Genomic DNA, 24405 nt, shown 5'->3' on the forward strand with positions numbered 1-24405 from the left:
CCGGGAAGGTGCAGGGACCGCAAGCCCGTTTTGGCCATGGGGCCCTCTCCCCCGCGGGGGACACCTGCAACCTCCTCCGCACTCACACCCCGAGGGGCTGACAGTGCGCCGAGGACGCCATAGACGGAGGGGCGGGGTCACCGTCAGGGAGGGTACCACCTGTATGCCTCGGACTGTCTGCGTCCGCGGCCTCTTCCAAAGCTGCAGGCAGACAGGTCGCGGGGGAAAGGCCCGGGCCACCCGGCAGCACTCAAAGGGGAAGAGGCCTCACCTGTCCAGGCAGCGCAGATGAGCCTCAGGCCCCGCCCCCGGCCGGAGCCTGACCCCGCCCACCGGACTCTGCCTGAGCACAGGTGCACTTCACAGAGCCGCCGGGGGGAGGGGTCGCCGGTAAATGGGGGCGGGGTCCCTCAGCTCCAAGGGGGCAGGGTGACCCCTACACCATGGGGAAAGGGCCGGCACTTCCCCCATGGGGGAAGGAGGCCCACTTCCCCCTTGGGGAACGGTAAACCTTGCCCCGGGGCACACCTGCAGCCTCCTCTCGCACTCACACCAACAGGGGCAGGCCGGGCGCCGGAGGACGCCCTAGACGGAGGGGCGGGGTCACCGTCAGGGAGGGCGACCCCTGCAAGCCTCCGACTGTCTGCGTCCGCGGCCCCCTCCAAAGCTGCAGGCAGACAGGTCGGGGGGGAAAGGCCCGGGCCACCTGGCAGCACTCAAAGGGGAAGAGGCCTCACCTGGCCAGGCAGCGCTGATGGGACTCAGGCCCCGCCCCCGGCCGGAGCCTGACCCCGCCCGCCGGACTCTGCCTGAGCACAGGTGCAGTTCCCAGCGCCGCCGCTAGGGGGCGCGGGCGAGGGGTTTCGGGGACCCTTAGCCCCCACGGGGGTAGGGGAACCTCTACCCCAGGGGGAAACGGGACCCTCTTCCCCCTTGTGGGAAAAGTAAACCTTCCTCCCGGGGCACACCTGCACCCTCCTCTCGGACTCACAAACCCAGGGGCAGGACGTGTGCCCCAAGACGCCCTAGACGAAGGGGCGGGTTCACCGTCAGGGAGGGCAAGCCCTGCAAGCCACAAACAGCCGGCGCCCGCGGCGTCCTCCAAAACGGCAGGCAGACATGCCGGCGGGGAAAGCCCTCAGCAACCCAGCACCACTCAAAGGGGAAGAGTCCTCCCCTGCCTCAGCTGCGCTGCTGAGCCCCAGGCTCCGCCCCCGGCCGGAGCCTGACCCCGCCCACCGGACTCTGCCTGAGCACAGGTGCACTTCACAGAGCCGCCGGGGGGAGGGGTCGCCGGTAAATGGGGGCGGGGTCCCTCAGCACCAAGGGGGCAGGGTGACCCCTACACCATGGGGAAAGGGCCCGCACTTCCCCCATGGGGGAAGGAGGCCCACTTCCCCCTTGGGGAACGGTAAACCTTGCCCCGGGGCACACCTGCAGCCTCCTCTCGCACTCACACCAACAGGGGCAGGCCGGGCGCCGGAGGACGCCCTAGAAGGAGGGGCGGGGTCACCGTCAGGGAGGGCGACCCCTGCAAGCCTCCGACTGTCTGCGTCCGCGGCCCCCTCCAAAGCTGCAGGCAGACAGGTCGGGGGGGAAAGGCCCGGGCCACCTGGCAGCACTCAAAGGGGAAGAGGCATCACCTGGCCAGGCTGCGCTGATGGGACTCAGGCCCCGCCCCTGGCCGGAGCCTGACCCCGCCCGCCGGACTCTGCCTGAGCACAGGTGCACTTCACAGAGCCGCCGCCAGGGGGCGCTGGCGAGGGTGGGGGGCTGGGGTTCGGGGACCCTCAGCCCAAGCGGGTAGGGGAGCTCTGCAACCACGGGGGTACAGAGTCCAAGAGCCCCGGGAAGGTGCAGGGACCGCAAGACCGTTTTGGCCATGGGGCCCTCTCCCCCGCGGGGGACACCTGCAACCTCCTCCGCACTCACACCCCGAGGGGCTGACAGTGCGCCGAGGACGCCATAGACGGAGGGGCGGGGTCACCATCAGGGAGGGTACCACCTGTATGCCTCGGACTGTCTGCGTCCGCGGCCTCCTCCAAAGCTGCAGGCAGACAGGTCGCGGGGGAAAGGCCCGGGCCACCCGGCAGCACTCAAAGGGGAAGAGGCCTCACCTGTCCAGACAGCGCTGATGAGCCTCAGGCCCCGCCCCCGGCCGGAGCCTGACCCCGCCCGCCGGACTCTGCCTGAGCACAGGTGCAGTTCCCAGCGCCGCCGCTAGGGTGCGCGGGCGAGGGGTTTCGGGGACCCTTAGCCCCCACGGGGGTAGGGGAACCTCTACCCCAGGGGTAAACGGGACCCTCTTCCCCCTTGTGGGAAAAGTAAACCTTCCTCCCGGGGCACACCTGCACCCTCCTCTCGGACTCACAAACCCCGGGGCAGGACGTGTGCCCCAAGACGCCCTAGACGAAGGGGCGGGTTCACCGTCAGGGAGGGCAACCCCTGCAAGCCACAGACAGCCGGCGCCCGCGGCGTCCTCCAAAACGGCAGGCAGACATGCCGGCGGGGAAAGCCCTCAGCAACCCAGAACCACTCAAAGGGGAAGAGTCCTCCCCTGCCTCAGCTGCGCTGCTGAGCCCCAGGCTCCGCCCCCGGCCGGAGCCTGACCCCGCCCACCGGACTCTGCCTGAGCACAGGTGCACTTCACAGAGCCGCCGGGGGGAGGGGTCGCCGGTAAATGGGGGCGGGGTCCCTCAGCACCAAGGGGGCAGGGTGACCCCTACACCATGGGGAAAGGGCCCGCACTTCCCCCATGGGGGAAGGAGGCCCACTTCCCCCTTGGGGAACGGTAAACCTTGCCCCGGGGCACACCTGCAGCCTCCTCTCGCACTCACACCAACAGGGGCAGGCCGGGCGCCGGAGGACGCCCTAGACGGAGGGGCGGGGTCACCGTCAGGGAGGGCGACCCCTGCAAGCCTCCGACTGTCTGCGTCCGCGGCCCCCTCCAAAGCTGCAGGCAGACAGGTCGGGGGGGAAAGGCCCGGGCCACCTGGCAGCACTCAAAGGGGAAGAGGCCTCACCTGGCCAGGCAGCGCTGATGGGACTCAGGCCCCGCCCCCGGCCGGAGCCTGACCCCGCCCGCCGGACTCTGCCTGAGCACAGGTGCAGTTCCCAGCGCCGCCGCTAGGGGGCGCGGGCGAGGGGTTTCGGGGACCCTTAGCCCCCACGGGGGTAGGCGAACCTCTACCCCAGGGGGAAACGGGACCCTCTTCCCCCTTGTGGGAAAAGTAAACCTTCCTCCCGGGGCACACCTGCACCCTCCTCTCGGACTCACAAACCCCGGGGCAGGACGTGTGCCCCAAGACGCCCTAGACGAAGGTGCGGGTTCACCGTCAGGGAGGGCAACCCCTGCAAGCCACAGACAGCCGGCGCCCGCGGCGTCCTCCAAAACGGCAGGCAGACATGCCGGCGGGGAAAGCCCTCAGCAACCCAGCACCACTCAAAGGGGAAGAGTCCTCCCCTGCCTCAGCTGCGCTGCTGAGCCCCAGGCTCCTCCCCCGGCCGGAGCCTGACCCCGCCCACCGGACTCTGCCTGAGCACAGGTGCACTTCACAGAGCCGCCGGGGGGAGGGGTCGCCGGTAAATGGGGGCGGGGTCCCTCAGCACCAAGGGGGCAGGGTGACCCCTACACCATGGGGAAAGGGCCCGCACTTCCCCCATGGGGGAAGGAGGCCCACTTCCCCCTTGGGGAACGGTAAACCTTGCCCCGGGGCACACCTGCAGCCTCCTCTCGCACTCACACCAACAGGGGCAGGCCGGGCGCCGGAGGACGCCCTAGACGGAGGGGCGGGGTCACCGTCAGGGAGGGCGACCCCTGCAAGCCTCCGACTGTCTGCGTCCGCGGCCCCCTCCAAAGCTGCAGGCAGACAGGTCGGGGGGGAATGGCCCGGGCCACCTGGCAGCACTCAAAGGGGAAGAGGCCTCACCTGGCCAGGCAGCGCTGATGGGACTCAGGCCCCGCCCCCGGCCGGAGCCTGACCCCGCCCGCCGGACTCTGCCTGAGCACAGGTGCACTTCACAGAGCCACCGCCAGGGGGCGCTGGCGAGGAGGGGGGCTGGGGTTCGGGGACCCTCAGCCCAAGCGGGTAGGGGAGCTCTGCAACCACGGGGGTACAGAGTCCAAGAGCCCCGGGAAGGTGCAGGGACCGCAAGCCCGTTTTGGCCATGGGGCCCTCTCCCCCGCGGGGGACACCTGCAACCTCCTCCGCACTCACACCCCGAGGGGCTGACAGTGCGCCGAGGACGCCATAGACGGAGGGGCGGGGTCACCGTCAGGGAGGGTACCACCTGTATGCCTCGGACTGTCTGCGTCCGCGGCCTCCTCCAAAGCTGCAGGCAGACTTGTCGCGGGGGAAAGGCCCGGGCCACCCGGCAGCACTCAAAGGGGAAAAGGCCTCACCTGTCCAGGCAGCGCTGATGAGCCTCAGGCCCCGCCCCCGGCCGGAGCCTGACCCCGCCCGCCGGACTCTGCCTGAGCACAGGTGCAGTTCCCAGCGCCGCCGCTAGGTGGCGCGGGCGAGGTGTTTCGGGGACCCTTAGCCCCCACGGGGGTAGGGGAACCTCTACCCCAGGGGGAAACGGGACCCTCTTCCCCCTTGTGGGAAAAGTAAACCTTCCTCCCGGGGCACACCTGCACCCTCCTCTCGGACTCACAAACCCCGGAGCAGGACGTGTGCCCCAAGACGCCCTAGACGAAGGGGCGGGTTCACCGTCCGGGAGGGCAACCCCTGCAAGCCACAGACAGCCGGCGCCCGCGGCGTCCTCCAAAACGGCAGGCAGACATGCCGGCGGGGAAAGCTCTCAGCAACCCAGCGCACTCAAAGGGGAAGAGTCCTCCCCTGCCTCAGCTGCGCTGCTGAGCCCCAGGCTCCGCCCCCGGCCGGAGACTGACCCCGCCCACCGGACTCTGCCTGAGCACAGGTGCACTTCACAGAGCCGCCGGGGGCGGGGATCGCCGGTAAATGGGGGCGAGGTCCCTCAGCACCAAGGGGGCAGGGTGACACCTACACCATGGGGAAAGGGCCCGCACTTCCCCCATGGGGGAAGGAGGCCCACTTCCCCCTTGGGGAACGGTAAACCTTGCCCCGGGGCACACCTGCAGCCTCCTCTCGCACTCACACCAACAGGGGCAGGCCGGGCGCCGGAAGACGCCCTAGACGGAGGGGCGGGGTCACCGTCAGGGAGGGCGACCCCTGCAAGCCTCCGACTGTCTGCGTCCGCGGCCCCCTCCAAAGCTGCAGGCAGAAGGTCGGGGGGGAAAGGCCCGGGCCACCTGGCAGCACTCAAAGGGGAAGAGGCCTCACCTGGCCAGGCAGCGCTGATGGGACTCAGGCACCGCCCCCGGCCGGAGCCTGACCCCGCCCGCCGGACTCTGCCTGAGCACAGGTGCAGTTCCCAGCGCCGCCGCTAGGGGGCGCGGGCGAGGGGTTTCGGGGACCCTTAGCCCCCACGGGGGTAGGGGAACCTCTACCCCAGGGGGAAACGAGACCCTCTTCCCCCTTGTGGGAAAAGTAAACCTTCCTCCCGGGGCACATCTGCACCCTCCTCTCGGACTCACAAACCCAGGGGCAGGACGTGTGCCCCAAGACGCCCTAGACGAAGGGGCGGGTTCACCGTCAGGGAGGGCAACCCCTGCAAGCCACAGACAGCCGGCGCCCGCGGCGTCCTCCAAAACGCAGGCAGACATGCCGGCGGGGAAAGCCCTCAGCAACCCAGCACCACTCAAAGGGGAAGAGTCCTCCCCTGCCTCAGCTGCGCTGCTGAGCCCCAAGCTCCGCCCCCGGCCGGAGCCTGACCCCGCCCACCGGACTCTGCCTGAGCACAGGTGCACTTCACAGAGCCGCCGGGGGGAGGGGTCGCCGGTAAATGGGGGCGGGGTCCCTCAGCACCAAGGGGGCATGGTGACCCCTACACCATGGGGAAAGGGCCCGCACTTCCCCCATGGGGGAAGGAGGCCCACTTCCCCCTTGGGGAACGGTAAACCTTGCCCCGGGGCACACCTGCAGCCTCCTCTCGCACTCACACCAACAGGGGCAGGCCGGGCGCCGGAGGACGCCCTAGACGGAGGGGTGGGGTCAACGTCAGGGAGGGCGACCCCTGCAAGCCTCCGACTGTCTGCGTCCGCGGCCCCCTCCAAAGCTGCAGGCAGACAGGTCGGGGGGGAAAGGCCCGGGCCACCTGGCAGCACTCAAAGGGGAAGAGGCCTCACCTGGCCAGGCAGCGCTGATGGGACTCAGGCCCCGCCCCCGGCCGGAGCCTGACCCCGCCCGCCGGACTCTGCCTGAGCACAGGTGCACCTCACAGAGCCGCCGCCAGGGGGCGCTGGCGAGGGGGGGGCTGGGGTTCGGGGACCCTCAGCCCAAGCGGGTAGGGGAGCTCTGCAACCACGGGGGTACAGAGTCCAAGAGCCCCGGGAAGGTGCAGGGACCGCAAGCCCGTTTTGGCCATGGGGCCCTCTCCCCCGCGGGGGACACCTTCAACCTCCTCCGCACTCACACCCCGAGGGGCTGACAGTGCGCCGAGGACGCCATAGACGGAGGGGCGGGGTCACCGTCAGGGAGGGTACCACCTGTATGCCTCGGACTGTCTGCGTCCGCGGCCTCCTCCAAAGCTGCAGGCAGACAGGTCGCGGGGGAAAGGCCCGGGCCACCCGGCAGCACTCAAAGGGGAAGAGGCCTCACCTGTCCAGGCAGCGCTGATGAGCCTCAGGCCCCGCCCCCGGCCGGAGCCTGACCCCGCCCGCCGGACTCTGCCTGAGCACAGGTGCAGTTCCCAGCGCCGCCGCTAGGGGGCGCGGGCGAGGGGTTTCGGGGACCCTTAGCCCCCACGGGGGTAGGGGAACCTCTACCCCAGGGGGAAACGGGACCCTCTTCCCCCTTGTGGGAAAAGTAAACCTTCCTCCCGGGGCACACCTGCACCCTCCTCTCGGACTCACAAACCCCGGGGCAGGACGTGTGCCCCAAGACGCCCTAGACGAAGTGGCGGGTTCACCGTCCGGGAGGGCAACCCCTGCAAGCCACAGACAGCCGGCGCCCGCGGCGTCCTCCAAAACGGCAGGCAGACATGCCCGCGGGGAAAGCCCTCAGCAACCCAGCACCACTCAAAGGGGAAGAGTCCTCCCCTGCCTCAGCTGCGCTGCTGAGCCCCAGGCTCCGCCCCCGGCCGGAGACTGACCCCGCCCACCGGACTCTGCCTGAGCACAGGTGCACTTCACAGAGCCGCCGGGGGCGGGGATCGCCGGTAAATGGGGGCGGGGTCCCTCAGCACCAAGGGGGCAGGGTGACCCCTACACCATGTGGAAAGGGCCCGCACTTCCCCCATGGGGGAAGGAGGCCCACTTCCCCCTTGGGGAACGGTAAACCTTGCCCCGGGGCACACCTGCAGCCTCCTCTCGCACTCACACCAACAGGGGCAGGCCGGGCGCCGGAGGACGCCCTAGACGGAGGGGCGGGGTCACCGTCAGGGAGGGCGACCCCTGCAAGCCTCCGACTGTCTGCGTCCGCGGCCCCCTCCAAAGCTGCAGGCAGACAGGTCGGGGGGGAAAGGCCCGGGCCACCTGGCAGCACTCAAAGGGGAAGAGGCCTCACCTGGCCAGGCAGCGCTGATGGGACTCAGGCCCCGCCCCCGGCCGGAGCCTGACCCCGCCCGCCGGACTCTGCCTGAGCACAGGTGCACTTCACAGAGCCGCCGCCAGGGGGCGCTGGCGAGGGTGGGGGGCTGGGGTTCGGGGACCCTCAGCCCAAGCAGGTAGGGGAGCTCTGCAACCACGGGGGTACAGAGTCCAAGAGCCCCGGGAAGGTGCAGGGACCGCAAGCCCGTTTTGGCCATGGGGCCCTCTCCCCCGCGGGGGACACCTGCAACCTCCTCCGCACTCACACCCCGAGGGGCTGACAGTGCGCCGAGGACGCCATAGACGGAGGGGCGGGGTCACCGTCAGGGAGGGTACCACCTGTATGCCTCGGACTGTCTGCGTCCGCGGCCTCCTCCAAAGCTGCAGGCAGACAGGTCGCGGGGGAAAGGCCCGGGCCACCCGGCAGCACTCAAAGGGGAAGAGGCCTCACCTGTCCAGGCAGCGCTGATGAGCCTCAGGCCCCGCCCCCGGCCGGAGCCTTACCCCGCCCGCCGGACTCTGCCTGAGCACAGGTGCAGTTCCCAGCGCAGCCGCTAGGGGGCGCGGGCGAGGGGTTTCGGGGACCCTTAGCCCCCACGGGGGTAGGGGAACCTCTACCCCATGGGGAAACGGGACCCTCTTCCCCCTTGTGGGAAAAGTAAACCTTCCTCCCGGGGCACACCTGCACCCTCCTCTCGGACTCACAAACCCCGGGGCAGGACGTGTGCCCCAAGACGCCCTAGACGAAGGTGCGGGTTCACCGTCAGGGAGGGCAACCCCTGCAAGCCACAGACAGCCGGCGCCCGCGGCGTCCTCCAAAACGGCAGGCAGACATGCCGGCGGGGAAAGCCCTCAGCAACCCAGCACCACTCAAAGGGGAAGAGTCCTCCCCTGCCTCAGCTGCGCTGCTGAGCCCCAGGCTCCGCCCCCGGCCGGAGCCTGACCCCGCCCACTGGACTCTGCCTGAGCACAGGTGCACTTCACAGAGCCCCAGGGGGGGGGGTCGCCGGTAAATGGGGGCGGGGTCCCTCAGCACCAAGGGGGCAGGGTGACCCCTACACCATGGGGAAAGGGCCCGCACTTCCCCCATGGGGGAAGGAGGCCCACTTCCCCCTTGGGGAACGGTAAACCTTGCCCCGGGGCACACCTGCAGCCTCCTCTCGCAGTCACACCAACAGGGGCAGGCCGGGCGCCGGAGGACGCCCTAGACGGAGGGGCGGGGTCACCGTCAGGGAGGGCGACCCCTGCAAGCCTCCGACTGTCTGCGTCCGCGGCCCCCTCCAAAGCTGCAGGCAGACAGGTCGCGGTGGAAAGGCCCGGGCCACCAGGCAGCACTCAAAGGGGAAGAGGCCTCACCTGTCCAGGCAGCGCTGATGAGCCTCAGGCCCCGCCTCCGGCCGGAGCCTGACCCCGCCCACCGGACTCTGCCTGAGCACAGGTGCACTTCACAGAGCCGCCGGGGTGGGGTCGCCGGTAAATGGGGGCGGGGTCCCTCAGCACCAAGGGGGCAGGGTGACCCCTACACCATGGGGAAAGGGCCCGCACTTCCCCCATGGGGGAAGGAGGCCCACTTCCCCCTTGGGGAACGGTAAACCTTGCCCCGGGGCACACCTGCAGCCTCCTCTCGCACTCACACCAACAGGGGCAGGCCGGGCGCCGGAGGACGCCATAGACGGAGGGGCGGGGTCACCGTCAGGGAGGGTACCACCTGTATGCCTCGGACTGTCTGCGTCCGCGGCCTCCTCCAAAGCTGCAGGCAGACAGGTCTGGGGGGAAAGGCCCGGGCCACCCGGCAGCACTCAAAGGGGAAGAGGCCTCACCTGTCCAGGCAGCGCTGATGAGCCTCAGGCCCCGCCCCCGGCCGTAGCCTGACCCCGCCCGCCGGACTCTGCCTGAGCACAGGTGCAGTTCCCAGCGCCGCCGCTAGGGGGCGCGGGCGAGGGGTTTCGGGGACCCTTAGCCCCCACGGGGGTAGGGGAACCTCTACCCCAGGGGGAAACGGGACCCTCTTCCCCCTTGTGGGAAAAGTAAACCTTCCTCCCGGGGCACACCTGCACCCTCCTCTCGGACTCACAAACCCCGGGGCAGGACGTGTGCCCCAAGACGCCCTAGACGAAGGGGCGGGTTCACCGTCAGGGAGGGCAACCCCTGCAAGCCACAGACAGCCGGCGCCCGCGGCGTCCTCCAAAACGGCAGGCAGACATGCCGGCGGGGAAAGCCCTCAGCAACCCAGCACCACTCAAAGGGGAAGAGTCCTCCCCTGCCTCAGCTGCGCTTCTGAGCCCCAGGCTCCGCCCCCGGCCGGAGCCTGACCCCGCCCACCGGACTCTGCCTGAGCACAGGTGCACTTCACAGAGCCGCCGGGGGGGGGGGGGTCGCCGTTAAATGGGGGCGGGGTCCCTCAGCACCAAGGGGGCAGGGTGACCCCTACACCATGGGGAAAGGGCCCGCACTTCCCCCATGGGGGAAGGAGGCCCACTTCCCCCTTGGGGAACGGTAAACCTTGCCCCGGGGCACACCTGCAGCCTCCTCTCGCACTCACACCAACAGGGGCAGGCCGGGCGCCGGAGGACGCCCTAGACGGAGGGGCGGGGTCACCGTCAGGGAGGGCGACCCCTGCAAGCCTCCGACTGTCTGCGTCCGCGGCCCCCTCCAAAGCTGCAGGCCGACAGGTCGGGGGGGAAAGGCCCGGGCCACCTGGCAGCACTCAAAGGGGAAGAGGCCTCACCTGGCCAGGCAGCGCTGATGGGACTCAGGCCCCGCCCCCGGCCGGAGCCTGACCCCGGCCTCCGGACTCTGCCTGAGCACAGATGCAGTTCCCAGCGCCGCCGCTAGGGGGCGCGGGCGAGGGGTTTCGGGGACCCTTAGCCCCCACGGGGGTAGGGGAACCTCTACCCCAGGGGGAAACGGGACCCTCTTCCCCCTTGTGGGAAAAGTAAACCTTCCTCCCGGGGCACACCTGCACCCTCCTCTCGGACTCACAAACCCAGGGGCAGGACGTGTGCCCCAAGACGCCCTAGACGAAGGGGCGGGTTCACCGTCAGGGAGGGCAACCCCTGCAAGCCACAGACAGCCGGCTCCTGCGGCGTCCTCCAAAACGGCAGGCAGACATGCCGGCGGGGAAAGCCCTCAGCAACCCAGCACCACTCAAAGGGGAAGAGTCCTCCCCTGCCTTGGCTGCGCTGCTGAGCCCCAGGCTCCGCCCCCGGCCGGAGCCTGACCCCGCCCACCGGACTCTGCCTGATCACAGGTGCACTTCACAGAGCCGCCGGGGGGATGGGTCGCCGGTAAATGGGGGCGGGGTCCCTCAGCACCAAGGGGGCAGGGTGACACCTACACCATGGGGAAAGGGCCCGCACTTCCCCCATGGGGGAAGGAGGCCCACTTCCCCCTTGGGGAACGGTAAACCTTGCCCCGGGGCACACCTGCAGCCTCCTCTCGCACTCACACCAACAGGGGCAGGCCGGGCGCCGGAGGACGCCCTAGACAGAGGGGCGGGGTCACCGTCAGGGAGGGCAACCCCTGCAAGCCTCCTACTGTCTGCGTCCGCGGCCCCCTCCAAAGCTGCAGGCAGACAGGTCGGGGGGGAAAGGCCCGGGCCACCTGGCAGCACTCAAAGGGGAAGAGGCCTCACCTGGCCAGGCAGCGCTGATGGGACTCAGGCCCCGCCCCCGGCCGGAGCCTGACCCCGCCCGCCGGACTCTGCCTGAGCACAGGTGCACTTCACAGAGCCGCCGCCAGGGGGCGCTGGCGAGGGGGGGGGCTGGGGTTCGGGGACCCTCAGCCAAAGCGGGTAGGGGAGCTCTGCAACCACGGGGGTACAGAGTCCAAGAGCCCCGGGAAGGTGCAGGGACCGCAAGCCCGTTTTGGCCATGGGGCCATCTCCCCCGCGGGGGACACCTGCAACCTCCTCCGCACTCACACCCCGAGTTGCTGACAGTGCACGGAGGACGCCATAGACGGAGGGGCGGGGTCACCGTCAGGGAGGGTACCACCTGTATGCCTCGGACTGTCTGCGTCCGCGGCCTCCTCCAAAGCTGCAGGCAGACAGGTCGCGGGGGAAAGGCCCGGGCCACCCGGCAGCACTCAAAGGGGAAGAGGCCTCACCTGTCCAGGCAGCGCTGATGAGCCTCAGGCCCCGCCCCCGGCCGGAGCCTGACCCCGCCCGCCGGACTCTGCCTGAGCACAGGTGCAGTTCCCAGCGCCGCCGCTAGGGGGCGCGGGCGAGGGGTTTCGGGGACCCTTAGCCCCCACGGGGGTAGGGGAACCTCTACCCCAGGGGGAAACGGGACCCTCTTCCCCCTTGTGGGAAAAGTAAACCTTCCTCCCGGGGCACACCTGCACCCTCCTCTCGGACTCACAAACCCAGGGGCAGGACGTGTGCCCCAAGACGCCCTAGACGAAGGGGCGGGTTCACCGTCAGGGAGGGCAACCCCTGCAAGCCACAGACAGCCGGCGCCCGCGGCGTCCTCCAAAACGGCAGGCAGACATGCCGGCGGGGAAAGACCTCAGCAACCCAGCACCACTCAAAGGGGAAGAGTCCTCCCCTGCCTCAGCTGCGCTGCTGAGCCCCAGGCTCCGCCCCCGGCCGGAGACTGACCCCGCCCACCGGACTCTGCCTGAGCACAGGTGCACTTCACAGAGCCGCTGGGGGCGGGGATCGCCGGTAAATGGGGGCGGGGTCCCTCAGCACCAAGGGGGCAGGGTGACCCCTACACCATGGGGAAAGGGCCCGCACTTCCCCCATGGGGGAAGGAGGCCCACTTCCCCCTTGGGGAACGGTATAACTTGCCCCGGGGCACACCTGCAGCCTCCTCTCGCACTCACACCAACAGGGGCAGGCCGGGCGCCGGAGGACGCCCTAGACGGAGGGGCGGGGTCACCGTCAGGGAGGGCGACCCCTGCAAGCCTCCGACTGTCTGCGTCCGCGGCCCCCTCCAAAGCTGCAGGCAGACAGGTCGGGGGGGAAAGGCCCGGGCCACCTGGCAGCACTCAAAGGGGAAGAGGCCTCACCTGGCCAGGCAGCGCTGATGGGACTCAGGCCCCGCCCCCGGCCGGAGCCTGACCCCGCCCGCCGGACTCTGCCTGAGCACAGGTGCACTTCACAGAGCCGCCGCCAGGGGGCGCTGGCGAGGGGGGGGCTGGGGTTCGGGGACCCTCAGCCCAAGCAGGTAGGGGGAGCTCTGCAACCACGGGGGTACAGAGTCCAAGAGCCCCGGGAAGGTGCAGGGACCGCAAGCCCGTTTTGGCCATGGGGCCCTCTCCCCCGCGGGGGACACCTGCAACCTCCTCCGCACTCACACCCCGAGGGGCTGACAGTGCGCCGAGGACGCCATAGACGGAGGGGCGGGGTCACCGTCAGGGAAGGTACCACCTGTATGCCTCGGACTGTCTGCGTCCGCGGCCTCCTCCAAAGCTGCAGGCAGACAGGTCGCGGGGGAAAGGCCCGGGCCACCCGGCAGCACTCAAAGGGGAAGAGGCCTCACCTGTCCAGGCAGCGCTGATGAGCCTGAGGCCCCGCCCCCGGCCGGAGCCTGACCCCGCCCGCCGGACTCTGCCTGAGCACAGGTGCAGTTCCCAGCGCCGCCGCTAGGGGGCGCGGGCGAGGGGTTTCGGGGACCCTTAGCCCCCACGGCGGTAGGGGAACCTCTACCCCAGGGGGAAACGGGACCCTCTTCCCCCTTGTGGGAAAAGTAAACCTTCCTCCAGGGGCACACCTGCACCCTCCTCTCAGACTCACAAACCCCGGGGCAGGACGTGTGCCCCAAGACGCCCTAGACGAAGGGGCGGGTTCACCGTCAGGGAGGGCAACCCCTGCAAGCCACAGACAGCCGGCGCCCGCGGCGTCCTCCAAAACGGCAGGCAGACATGCCGGCGGGGAAAGCCCTCAGCAACCCAGCACCACTCAAAGGGGAAGAGTCCTCCCCTGCCTCAGCTGCGCTGCTGAGCCCCAGGCTCCGCCCCCGGCCGGAGACTAACCCCGCCCACCGGACTCTGCCTGAGCACAGGTGCACTTCACAGAGCCGCCGGGGGCGGGGATCGCCGGTAAATGGGGGCGGGGTCCCTCAGCACCAAGGGGGCAGGGTGACCCCTACACCATGGGGAAAGGGCCCGCAATTCCCCCATGGGGGAAGGAGGCCCACTTCCCCCTTGGGGAACGGTAAACCTTGCCCCGGGGCACACCTGCAGCCTCCTCTCGCACTCACACCAACAGGGGCAGGCCGGGCGCCGGAGGACGCCCTAGACGGAGCGGCGGGGTCACCGTCAGGGAGGGCGACCCCTGCAAGCCTCCGACTGTCTGCGTCCGCGGCCCCCTCAAAGCTGCAGGCAGACAGGTCGGAGGGGAAAGGCCCGGGCCACCTGGCAGCACTCAAAGGGGAAGAGGCCTCACCTGGCCAGGCAGCGCTGATGGGACTCAGGCCCCGCCCCCGGCCGGAGCCTGACCCCGCCCGCCGGACTCTGCCTGAGCACAGGTGCACTTCACAGAGCCGCCGCCAGGGGGCGCTGGCGAGGGGGGGGCTGGGGTTCGGGGACCCTCAGCCCAAGCGGGTAGGGGGAGCTCTGCAACCACGGGGGTACAGAGTCCAAGAGCCCCGGGAAGGTGCAGGGACCGCAAGCCCGTTTTGGTCATGGGGCCCTCTCCCCCGCGGGGGACACCTGCAACCTCCTCCGCACTCACACCCCGAGGGGCTGACAGTGCGCCGAGGACGCCATAGACGGAGGGGCGGGGTCACCGTCAGGGAGGGTACCACCTGTATGCCTCGGACTGTCTGCGTCCGCGGCCTCCTCCAAAGCTGCAGGCAGACAGGTCGCGGGGGAAAGGCCCGGGCCACCCGGCAGCACTCAAAGGGGAAGAGGCCTCACCTGTCCAGGCAGCGCTGATGAGCCTCAGGCCCCGCCCCCGGCCGGAGCCTGACCCCGCCCGCCGGACTCTGCCTGAGCACAGGTGCAGTTCCCAGCGCCGCCGCTAGGGGGCGCGGGCGAGGGGTTTCGGGGACCCTTAGCCCCCACGGGGGTAGGGGAACCTCTACCCCAGGGGGAAACGGGACCCTCTTCCCCCTTGTGGGAAAAGTAAACCTTCCTCCCGGGGCACACCTGCACCCTCCTCTCGGACTCACAAACCCCGGGGCAGGACGTTTGCCCCAAGACGCCCTAGACGAAGGGGCGGGTTCACCGTCAGGGAGGGCAACCCCTGCAAGCCACAGACAGCCGGCGCCCGCGGCGTCCTCCAAAACGGCAGGCAGACATGCCGGCGGGGAAAGCCCTCAGCAACCCAGCACCACTCAAAGGGGAAGAGTCCTCCCCTGTCTCAGCTGCGCTTCTGAGCCCCAGGCTCCGCCCCCGGCCGGAGCCTGACCCCGCCCACCGGACTCTGCCTGAGCACAGGTGCACTTCACAGAGCCGCCGGGGGGGGGGGGGTCGCCGGTAAATGGGGGCGGGGTCCCTCAGCACCAAGGGGGCAGGGTGACCCCTACACCATGGGGAAAGGGCCCGCACTTCCCCATGGGGGAAGGAGGCCCACTTCCCCCTTGGGGAACGGTAAACCTTGCCCCGGGGCACACCTGCAGCCTCCTCTCGCACTCACACCATCAGGGGCAGGCCGGGCGCCGGAGGACGCCCTAGACGGAGGGACGGGGTCACCGTCAGGGAGGGCGACCCCTGCAAGCCTCCGACTGTCTGCGTCCGCGGCCCCCTCCAAAGCTGCAGGCAGACAGGTCTCGGGGGAAAGGCCCGGGCCACCTGGCAGCACTCAAAGGGGAAGAGGCCTCACCTGGCCAGGCAGCGCTGATGGGACTCAGGCCCCGCCCCCGGCCAGAGCCTGACCCCGCCCGCCGGACTCTGCCTGAGCACAGGTGCACTTCACAGAGCCGCCGCCAGGGGGCGCTGGCGAGGGTGGGGGGCTGGGGATCGGGGACCCTCAGCCAAAGCGGGTAGGGGAGCTCTGCAACCACGGGGGTACAGAGTCCAAGAGCCCCGGGAAGGTGCAGGGACCGCAAGCCCGTTTTGGCCATGGGGCCCTCTCCCCCGCGGGGGACACCTGCAACCTCCTCCGCACTCACACCCCGAGTTGCTGACAGTGCGCCGAGGACGCCATAGACGGAGGGGCGGGGTCACCGTCAGGGAGGGTACCACCTGTATGCCTCGGACTGTCTGCGTCCGCGGCCTCCTCCAAAGCTGCAGGCAGACAGGTCTGGGGGGAAAGGCCCGGGCCACCCGGTAGCACTCAAAGGGGAAGAGGCCTCACCTGGCCAGGCAGCGCTGATGAGCCTCAGGCCCCGCCCCCGGCCGGAGCCTGACCCCGCCCGCCGGACTCTGCCTGAGCACAGGTGCAGTTCCCAGCGCCGCCGCTAGGGGGCGCGGGCGAGGGGTTTCGGGGACCCTTAGCCCCCACGGGGGTAGCGGAACCTCTACCCCAGGGGGAAACGGGACCCTCTTCCCCCTTGGGAAAAGTAAACCTTCCTCCCGGGGCAAATCTGCACCCTCCTCTCGGACTCACAAACCCAGGGGCAGGAGGTGTGCCCCAAGACGCCCTAGACGAAGGGGCGGGTTCACCGTCAGGGAGGGCAACCCCTGCAAGCCACAGACAGCCGGCGCCCGCGGCGTCCTCCAAAACGGCAGGCAGACATGCCGGCGGGGAACCCCTCAGCAACCCAGCACCACTCAAAGGGGAAGAGTCCTCCCCTGCCTCAGCTGCGCTGCTGAGCCCCAGGCTCCGCCCCCGGCCGGAGCCTGACCCCGCCCACCGGACTCTGCCTGAGCACAGGTGCACTTCACAGAGCCGCCGGGGGGAGGGGTCGCCGGTAAATGGGGGCGGGGTCCCTCAGCACCAAGGGGGCAGGGTGACCCCTACACCATGGGGAAAGGGCCCGCACTTCCCCCATGGGGGAAGGAGGCCCACTTCCCCCTTGGGGAACGGTAAACCTTGCCCCGGGGCACACCTGCAGCCTCCTCTCGCACTCACACCAACAGGGGCAGGCCGGGCGCCGGAGGACGCCCTAGACGGAGTGGCTGGGTCACCGTCAGGGAGGGCGAACCCTTCAAGCCTCCGACTGTCTGCGTCCGCGGCCCCCTCCAAAGCTGCAAGCAGACAGGTCGGGGGGGAAAGGCCCGGGCCACCTGGCAGCACTCAAAGGGGAAGAGGCCTCACCTGGCCAGGCAGCGCTGATGGGACTCAGGCCCCGTCCCCGGCCGGAGCCTGACCCCGTCCGCCGGACTCTGCCTGAGCACAGGTGCACTTCACAGAGCCGCCGCCAGGGGGCGCTGGCGAGGGTGGGGGGCTGGGGTTCGGGGACCCTCAGCCAAAGCGGGTAGGGGAGCTCTGCAACCACGGGGGTACAGAGTCCAAGAGCCCCGGGAAGGTGCAGGGACCGCAAGCCCGTTTTGGCCATGGGGCCCTCTCCCCCGCGGGGGACACCTGCAACCTCCTCCGCACTCACACCCCGATTTGCTGACAGTGCGCCGAGGACGCCATAGACGGAGGGGCGGGGTCACCGTCAGGGAGGGTATCACCTGTATGCCTCGGACTGTCTGCTTCCGCGGCCTCCTCCAAAGCTGCAGGCAGACAGGTCTGGGGGGAAAGGCCCGGGCCACCTGGTAGCACTCAAAGGGGAAGAGGCCTCACCTGGCCAGGCAGCGCTGATGAGCCTCAGGCCCCGCCCCCGGCCGGAGCCTGACCCCGCCCGCCGGACTCTGCCTGAGCACAGGTGCAGTTCCCAGCGCCGCCGCTAGGGGGCGCGGGCGAGGGGTTTCGGGGACCCTTAGCCCCCACGGGGATAGGGGAACCTCTACCCCAGGGAAAAACGGGACCCTCTTCCCCCTTGTGGGAAAAGTAAACCTTCCTCCCGGGGCACACCTGCACCCTCCTCTCGGACTCACAAACCCAGGGGCAGGACGTGTGCCCCAAGACGCCCTAGATGAAGGGGCGGGTTCACCGTCAGGGAGGGCAACCCCTGCAAGCCACAGACAGCCGGCGCCCGCGGCGTCCTCCAAAACGGCAGGCAGACATGCCGGCGGGGAAAGCCCTCAGCCACCCAGCACCACTCAAAGGGGAAGAGTCCTCCCCTGCCTCAGCTGCGCTGCTGAGCCCCAGGCTCCGCCCCCGGCCGGAGACTGACCCCGCCCACCGGACTCTGCCTGAGCACAGGTGCACTTCACAGAGCCGCCGGGGGCGGGGATCGCCGGTAAATGGTGGCGGGGTCCCTCAGCACCAAGGGGGCAGGGTGACCCCTACACCATGGGGAAAGGGCCCGCACTTCCCCCATGGGGGAAGGAGGCCCACTTCCCCCTTGGGGAACGGTAAACCTTGCCCCGGGGCACACCTGCACCCTCCTCTCGCACTCATACCAACAGGGGCAGGCCGGGCGCCGGAGGACGCCCTAGACGGAGGGGCGGGGTCACCGTCAGGGAGGGCGACCCCTGCAAGCGTCCGACTGTCTGCGTCCGCGGCCCCCTCCAAAGCTGCAGGCAGACAGGTCGGGGGGGAAAGGCCCGGGCCACCTGGCAGCACTCAAAGGGGAAGAGGCCTCACCTGGCCAGGCAGCGCTGATGGGACTCAGGCCCCGCCCCCGGCCGGAGCCTGACCCCGCCCGCCGGACTCTGCCTGAGCACAGGTGCACTTCACAGAGCCGCCGCCAGGGGGCGCTGGCAAGGGGGGGGCTGGGGTTCGGGGACCCTCAGCCCAAGCGGGTAGGGGGAGCTCTGCAACCATGGGGGTACAGAGTCCAAGAGCCCCGGGAAGGTGCAGGGACCGCAAGCCTGTTTTGGCCATGGGGCCCTCTCCCCCGCGGGGGACACCTGCAACCTCCTCCGCACTCACACCCCGAGTTGCTGACAGTGCGCCGAGGACGCCATAGACGGAGGGGCGGGGTCACCGTCAGGGAGGGTACCACCTGTATGCCTCGGACTGTCTGCGTCCGCGGCCTCCTCCAAAGGTGCAGGCAGACAGGTCTGGGGGGAAAGGCCCGGGCCACCCGGTAGCACTCAAAGGGGAAGAGGCCTCACCTGGCCAGGCAGCGCTGATGAGCCTCAGGCCCCGCCCCCGGCCGGAGCCTGACCCCGCCCGCCGGACTCTGCCTGTGCACAGGTGCAGTTCCCAGCGCCGCCGCTAGGGGGCGCGGGCGAGGGGTTTCGGGGACCCTTAGCCCCCACGGGGGTAGGGGAACCTCTACCCCAGGGGGAAACGGGACCCTCTTCCCCCTTGTGGGAAAAGTAAACCTTCCTCCCGGGGCACACCTGCACCCTCCTCTCGGACTCACAAACCCAGGGGCAGGACGTGTGCCCCAAGACGCCCTAGACGAAGGGGCGGGTTCACCGTCAGGGAGGGCAACCCCTGCAAGCCACAGACAGCCGGCGCCCGCGGCGTCCTCCAAAACGGCAGGCAGACATGCCGGCGGGGAAAGCCCTCAGCAACCCAGCACCACTCAAAGGGGAAGAGTCCTCCCCTGCCTCAGCAGCGCTGCTGAGCCCCAGGCTCCGACCCGGCCGGAGCCTGACCCCGCCCACCGGACTCTGCCTGAGCAGAGGTGCACTTCACAGAGCCGCCGGGTGGAGGGGTCGCCGGTAAATGGGGGCGGGGTCCCTCAGCACCAAGGGGGCAGGGTGACCCCTACACCATGGGGAAAGGGCCCGCACTTCCCCCATGGGGGAAGGAGGCCCACTTCCCCCTTGGGGAACGGTAAAACTTGCCCCGGGGCACACCTGCAGCCTCCTCTCGCACTCACACCAACAGGGGCAGGCCGGGCGCCGGAGGACGCCCTAGACGGAGGGGCGGGGTCACCGTCAGGGAGGGCGACCCCTGCAAGCGTCCGACTGTCTGCGTCCGCGGCCCCCTCCAAAGCTGCAGGCAGACAGGTCGGGGGGGAAAGGCCCGGGCCACCTGGCAGCACTCAAAGGGGAAGAGGCCTCACCTGGCCAGGCAGCGCTGATGGGACTCAGGCCCCGCCCCAGGCCGGAGCCTGACCCCGCCCGCCGGACTCTGCCTGAGCACAGGTGCACTTCACAGAGCCGCCGCCAGGGGGCGCTGGCGAGGGTGGGGGGCTGGGGTTCGGGGACCCTCAGCCCAAGCGGGTAGGGGAGCTCTGCAACCACGGGGGTACAGAGTCCAAGAGCCCCGGGAAGGTGCAGGGACCGCAAGCCCGTTTTGGCCATGGGGCCCTCTCCCCCGCGGGGGACACCTGCAACCTCCTCCGCACTCACACCCCGAGGGGCTGACAGTGCGCCGAGGACGCCATAGACGGAGGGGCGGGGTCACCGTCAGGGAGGGTACCACCTGTATGCCTCGGACTGTCTGCGTCCGCGGCCTCCTCCAAAGCTGCAGGCAGACAGGTCGCGGGGGAAAGGCCCGGGCCACCCGGCAGCACTCAAAGGGGAAGAGGCCTCACCTGGCCAGGCAGCGCTGATGAGCCTCAGGCCCCGCCCCCGGCCGGAGCCTGACCCCGCCCGCCGGACTCTGCCTGAGCACAGGTGCAGTTCCCAGCGCCGCCGCTAGGGGGCGCGGGCGAGGGGTTTCGGGGACCCTTAGCCCCCACGGGGGTAGGGGAACCTCTACCCCAGGGGGAAACGGGACCCTCTTCCCCCTTGGGAAAAGTAAACCTTCCTCCCGGGGCAAATCTGCACCCTCCTCTCGGACTCACAAACCCAGGGGCAGGAGGTGTGCCCCAAGACGCCCTAGACGAAGGGGCGGGTTCACCGTCAGGGAGGGCAACCCCTGCAAGCCACAGACAGCCGGCGCCCGCGGCGTCCTCCAAAACGGCAGGCAGACATGCCGGCGGGGAACCCCTCAGCAACCCAGCACCACTCAAAGGGGAAGAGTCCTCCCCTGCCTCAGCTGCGCTGCTGAGCCCCAGGCTCCGCCCCCGGCCGGAGCCTGACCCCGCCCACCGGACTCTGCCTGAGCACAGGTGCACTTCACAGAGCCGCCGGGGGGAGGGGTCGCCGGTAAATGGGGGCGGGGTCCCTCAGCACCAAGGGGGCAGGGTGACCCCTACACCATGGGGAAAGGGCCCGCACTTCCCCCATGGGGGAAGGAGGCCCACTTCCCCCTTGGGGAACGGTAAACCTTGCCCCGGGGCACACCTGCAGCCTCCTCTCGCACTCACACCAACAGGGGCAGGCCGGGCGCCGGAGGACGCCCTAGACGGAGTGGCGGGGTCACCGTCAGGGAGGGCGAACCCTTCAAGCCTCCGACTGTCTGCGTCCGCGGCCCCCTACAAAGCTGCAAGCAGACAGGTCGGGGGGGAAAGGCCCGGGCCACCTGGCAGCACTCAAAGGGGAAGAGGCCTCACCTGGCCAGGCAGCGCTGATGGGACTCAGGCCCCGTCCCCGGCCGGAGCCTGACCCCGTCCGCCGGACTCTGCCTGAGCACAGGTGCACTTCACAGAGCCGCCGCCAGGGGGCGCTGGCGAGGGTGGGGGGCTGGGGTTCGGGGACCCTCAGCCAAAGCGGGTAGGGGAGCTCTGCAACCACGGGGGTACAGAGTCCAAGAGCCCCGGGAAGGTGCAGGGACCGCAAGCCCGTTTTGGCCATGGGGCCCTCTCCCCCGCGGGGGACACCTGCAACCTCCTCCGCACTCACACCCCGAGTTGCTGACAGTGCGCCGAGGACGCCATAGACGGAGGGGCGGGGTCACCGTCAGGGAGGGTACCACCTGTATGCCTCGGACTGTCTGCTTCCGCGGCCTCCTCCAAAGCTGCAGGCAGACAGGTCTGGGGGGAAAGGCCCGGGCCACCTGGTAGCACTCAAAGGGGAAGAGGCCTCACCTGGCCAGGCAGCGCTGATGAGCCTCAGGCCCCGCCCCCGGCCGGAGCCTGACCCCGCCCGCCGGACTCTGCCTGAGCACAGGTGCAGTTCCCAGCGCCGCCGCTAGGGGGCGCGGGCGAGGGGTTTCGGGGACCCTTAGCCCCCACGGGGATAGGGGAACCTCTACCCCAGGGAAAAACGGGACCCTCTTCCCCCTTGTGGGAAAAGTAAACCTTCCTCCCGGGGCACACCTGCACCCTCCTCTCGGACTCACAAACCCAGGGGCAGGACGTGTGCCCCAAGACGCCCTAGACGAAGGGGCGGGTTCACCGTCAGGGAGGGCAACCCCTGCAAGCCACAGACAGCCGGCGCCCGCGGCGTCCTCCAAAACGGCAGGCAGACATGCCGGCGGGGAAAGCCCTCAGCCACCCAGCACCACTCAAAGGGAAAGAGTCCTCCCCTGCCTCAGCTGCGCTGCTGAGCCCCAGGCTCCGCCCCCGGCCGGAGACTGACCCCGCCCACCGGACTCTGCCTGAGCACAGGTGCACTTCACAGAGCCGCCGGGGGCGGGGATCGCCGGTAAATGGTGGCGGGGTCCCTCAGCACCAAGGGGGCAGGGTGACCCCTACACCATGGGGAAAGGGCCCGCACTTCCCCCATGGGGGAAGGAGGCCCACTTCCCCCTTGGGGAACGGTAAACCTTGCCCCGGGGCACACCTGCAGCCTCCTCTCGCACTCACACCAACAGGGGCAGGCCGGGCGCCGGAGGACGCCCTAGACGGAGGGGCGGGGTCACCGTCAGGGAGGGCGACCCCTGCAAGCGTCCGACTGTCTGCGTCCGCGGCCCCCTCCAAAGCTGCAGGCAGACAGGTCGGGGGGGAAAGGCCCGGGCCACCTGGCAGCACTCAAAGGGGAAGAGGCCTCACCTGGCCAGGCAGCGCTGATGGGACTCAGGCCCCGCCCCCGGCCGGAGCCTGACCCCGCCCGCCGGACTCTGCCTGAGCACAGGTGCACTTCACAGAGCCGCCGCCAGGGGGCGCTGGCGAGGGGGGGCTGGGGTTCGGGGACCCTCAGCCCAAGCGGGTAGGGGGAGCTCTGCAACCATGGGGGTACAGAGTCCAAGAGCCCCGGGAAGGTGCAGGGACCGCAAGCCTGTTTTGGCCATGGGGCCCTCTCCCCCGCGGGGGACACCTGCAACCTCCTCCGCACTCACACCCCGAGTTGCTGACAGTGCGCCGAGGACGCCATAGACGGAGGGGCGGGGTCACCGTCAGGGAGGGTACCACCTGTATGCCTCGGACTGTCTGCGTCCGCGGCCTCCTCCAAAGCTGCAGGCAGACAGGTCTGGGGGGAAAGGCCCGGGCCACCCGGTAGCACTCAAAGGGGAAGAGGCCTCACCTGGCCAGGCAGCGCTGATGAGCCTCAGGCCCCGCCCCCGGCCGGAGCCTGACCCCGCCCGCCGGACTCTGCCTGTGCACAGGTGCAGTTCCCAGCGCCGCCGCTAGGGGGCGCGGGCGAGGGGTTTCGGGGACCCTTAGCCCCCACGGGGGTAGGGGAACCTCTACCCCAGGGGGAAACGGGACCCTCTTCCCCCTTGTGGGAAAAGTAAACCTTCCTCCCGGGGCACACCTGCACCCTCCTCTCGGACTCACAAACCCAGGGGCAGGACGTGTGCCCCAAGACGCCCTAGACGAAGGGGCGGGTTCACCGTCAGGGAGGGCAACCCCTGCAAGCCACAGACAGCCGGCGCCCGCGGCGTCCTCCAAAACGGCAGGCAGACATGCCGGCGGGGAAAGCCCTCAGCAACCCAGCACCACTCAAAGGGGAAGAGTCCTCCCCTGCCTCAGCTGCGCTGCTGAGCCCCAGGCTCCGACCCGGCCGGAGCCTGACCCCGCCCACCGGACTCTGCCTGAGCACAGGTGCACTTCACAGAGCCGCCGGGTGGAGGGGTCGCCGGTAAATGGGGGCGGGGTCCCTCAGCACCAAGGGGGCAGGGTGACCCCTACACCATGGGGAAAGGGCCCGCACTTCCCCCATGGGGGAAGGAGGCCCACTTCCCCCTTGGGGAACGGTAAAACTTGCCCCGGGGCACACCTGCAGCCTCCTCTCGCACTCACACCAACAGGGGCAGGCCGGGCGCCGGAGGACGCCCTAGACGGAGGGGCGGGGTCACCGTCAGGGAGGGCGACCCCTGCAAGCGTCCGACTGTCTGCGTCCGCGGCACCCTCCAAAGCTGCAGGCAGACAGGTCGGGGGGGAAAGGCCCGGGCCACCTGGCAGCACTCAAAGGGGAAGAGGCCTCACCTGGCCAGGCAGCGCTGATGGGACTCAGGCCCCGCCCCAGGCCGGAGCCTGACCCCGCCCGCCGGACTCTGCCTGAGCACAGGTGCACTTCACAGAGCCGCCGCCAGGGGGCGCTGGCGAGGATGGGGGGCTGGGGTTCGGGGACCCTCAGCCCAAGCGGGTAGGGGAGCTCTGCAACCACGGGGGTACAGAGTCCAAGAGCCACGGGAAGGTGCAGGGACCGCAAGCCCGTTTTGGCCATGGGGCCCTCTCCCCCGCGGGGGACACCTGCAACCTCCTCCGCACTCACACCCCGAGTTGCTGACAGTGCGCCGAGGACGCCATAGACGGAGGGGCGGGGTCACCGTCAGGGAGGGTACCACCTGTATGCCTCGGACTGTCTGCGTCCGCGGCCTCCTCCAAAGCTGCAGGCAGACAGGTCGCGGGGGAAAGGCCCGGGCCACCCGGCAGCACTCAAAGGGGAAGAGGCCTCACCTGGCCAGGCAGCGCTGATGAGCCTCAGGCCCCGCCCCCGGCCGGAGCCTGACCCCGCCCGCCGGACTCTGCCTGAGCACAGGTGCAGTTCCCAGCGCCGCCGCTAGGGGGCGCGGGCGAGGGGTTTCGGGGACCCTTAGCCCCCACGGGGGTAGGGGAACCTCTACCCCAGGGGGAAACGGGACCCTCTTCCCCCTTGTGGGAAAAGTAAACCTTCCTCCCGGGGCACACCTGCACCCTCCTCGCGGACTCACAAATCCCGGGGCAGGACGTGTGCCC

This window comes from Talpa europaea (assembly GCF_964194135.1).
Source record: "Talpa europaea genome assembly, chromosome: 7".
NCBI classification, from domain to species: Eukaryota; Metazoa; Chordata; class Mammalia; order Eulipotyphla; family Talpidae; genus Talpa; species Talpa europaea.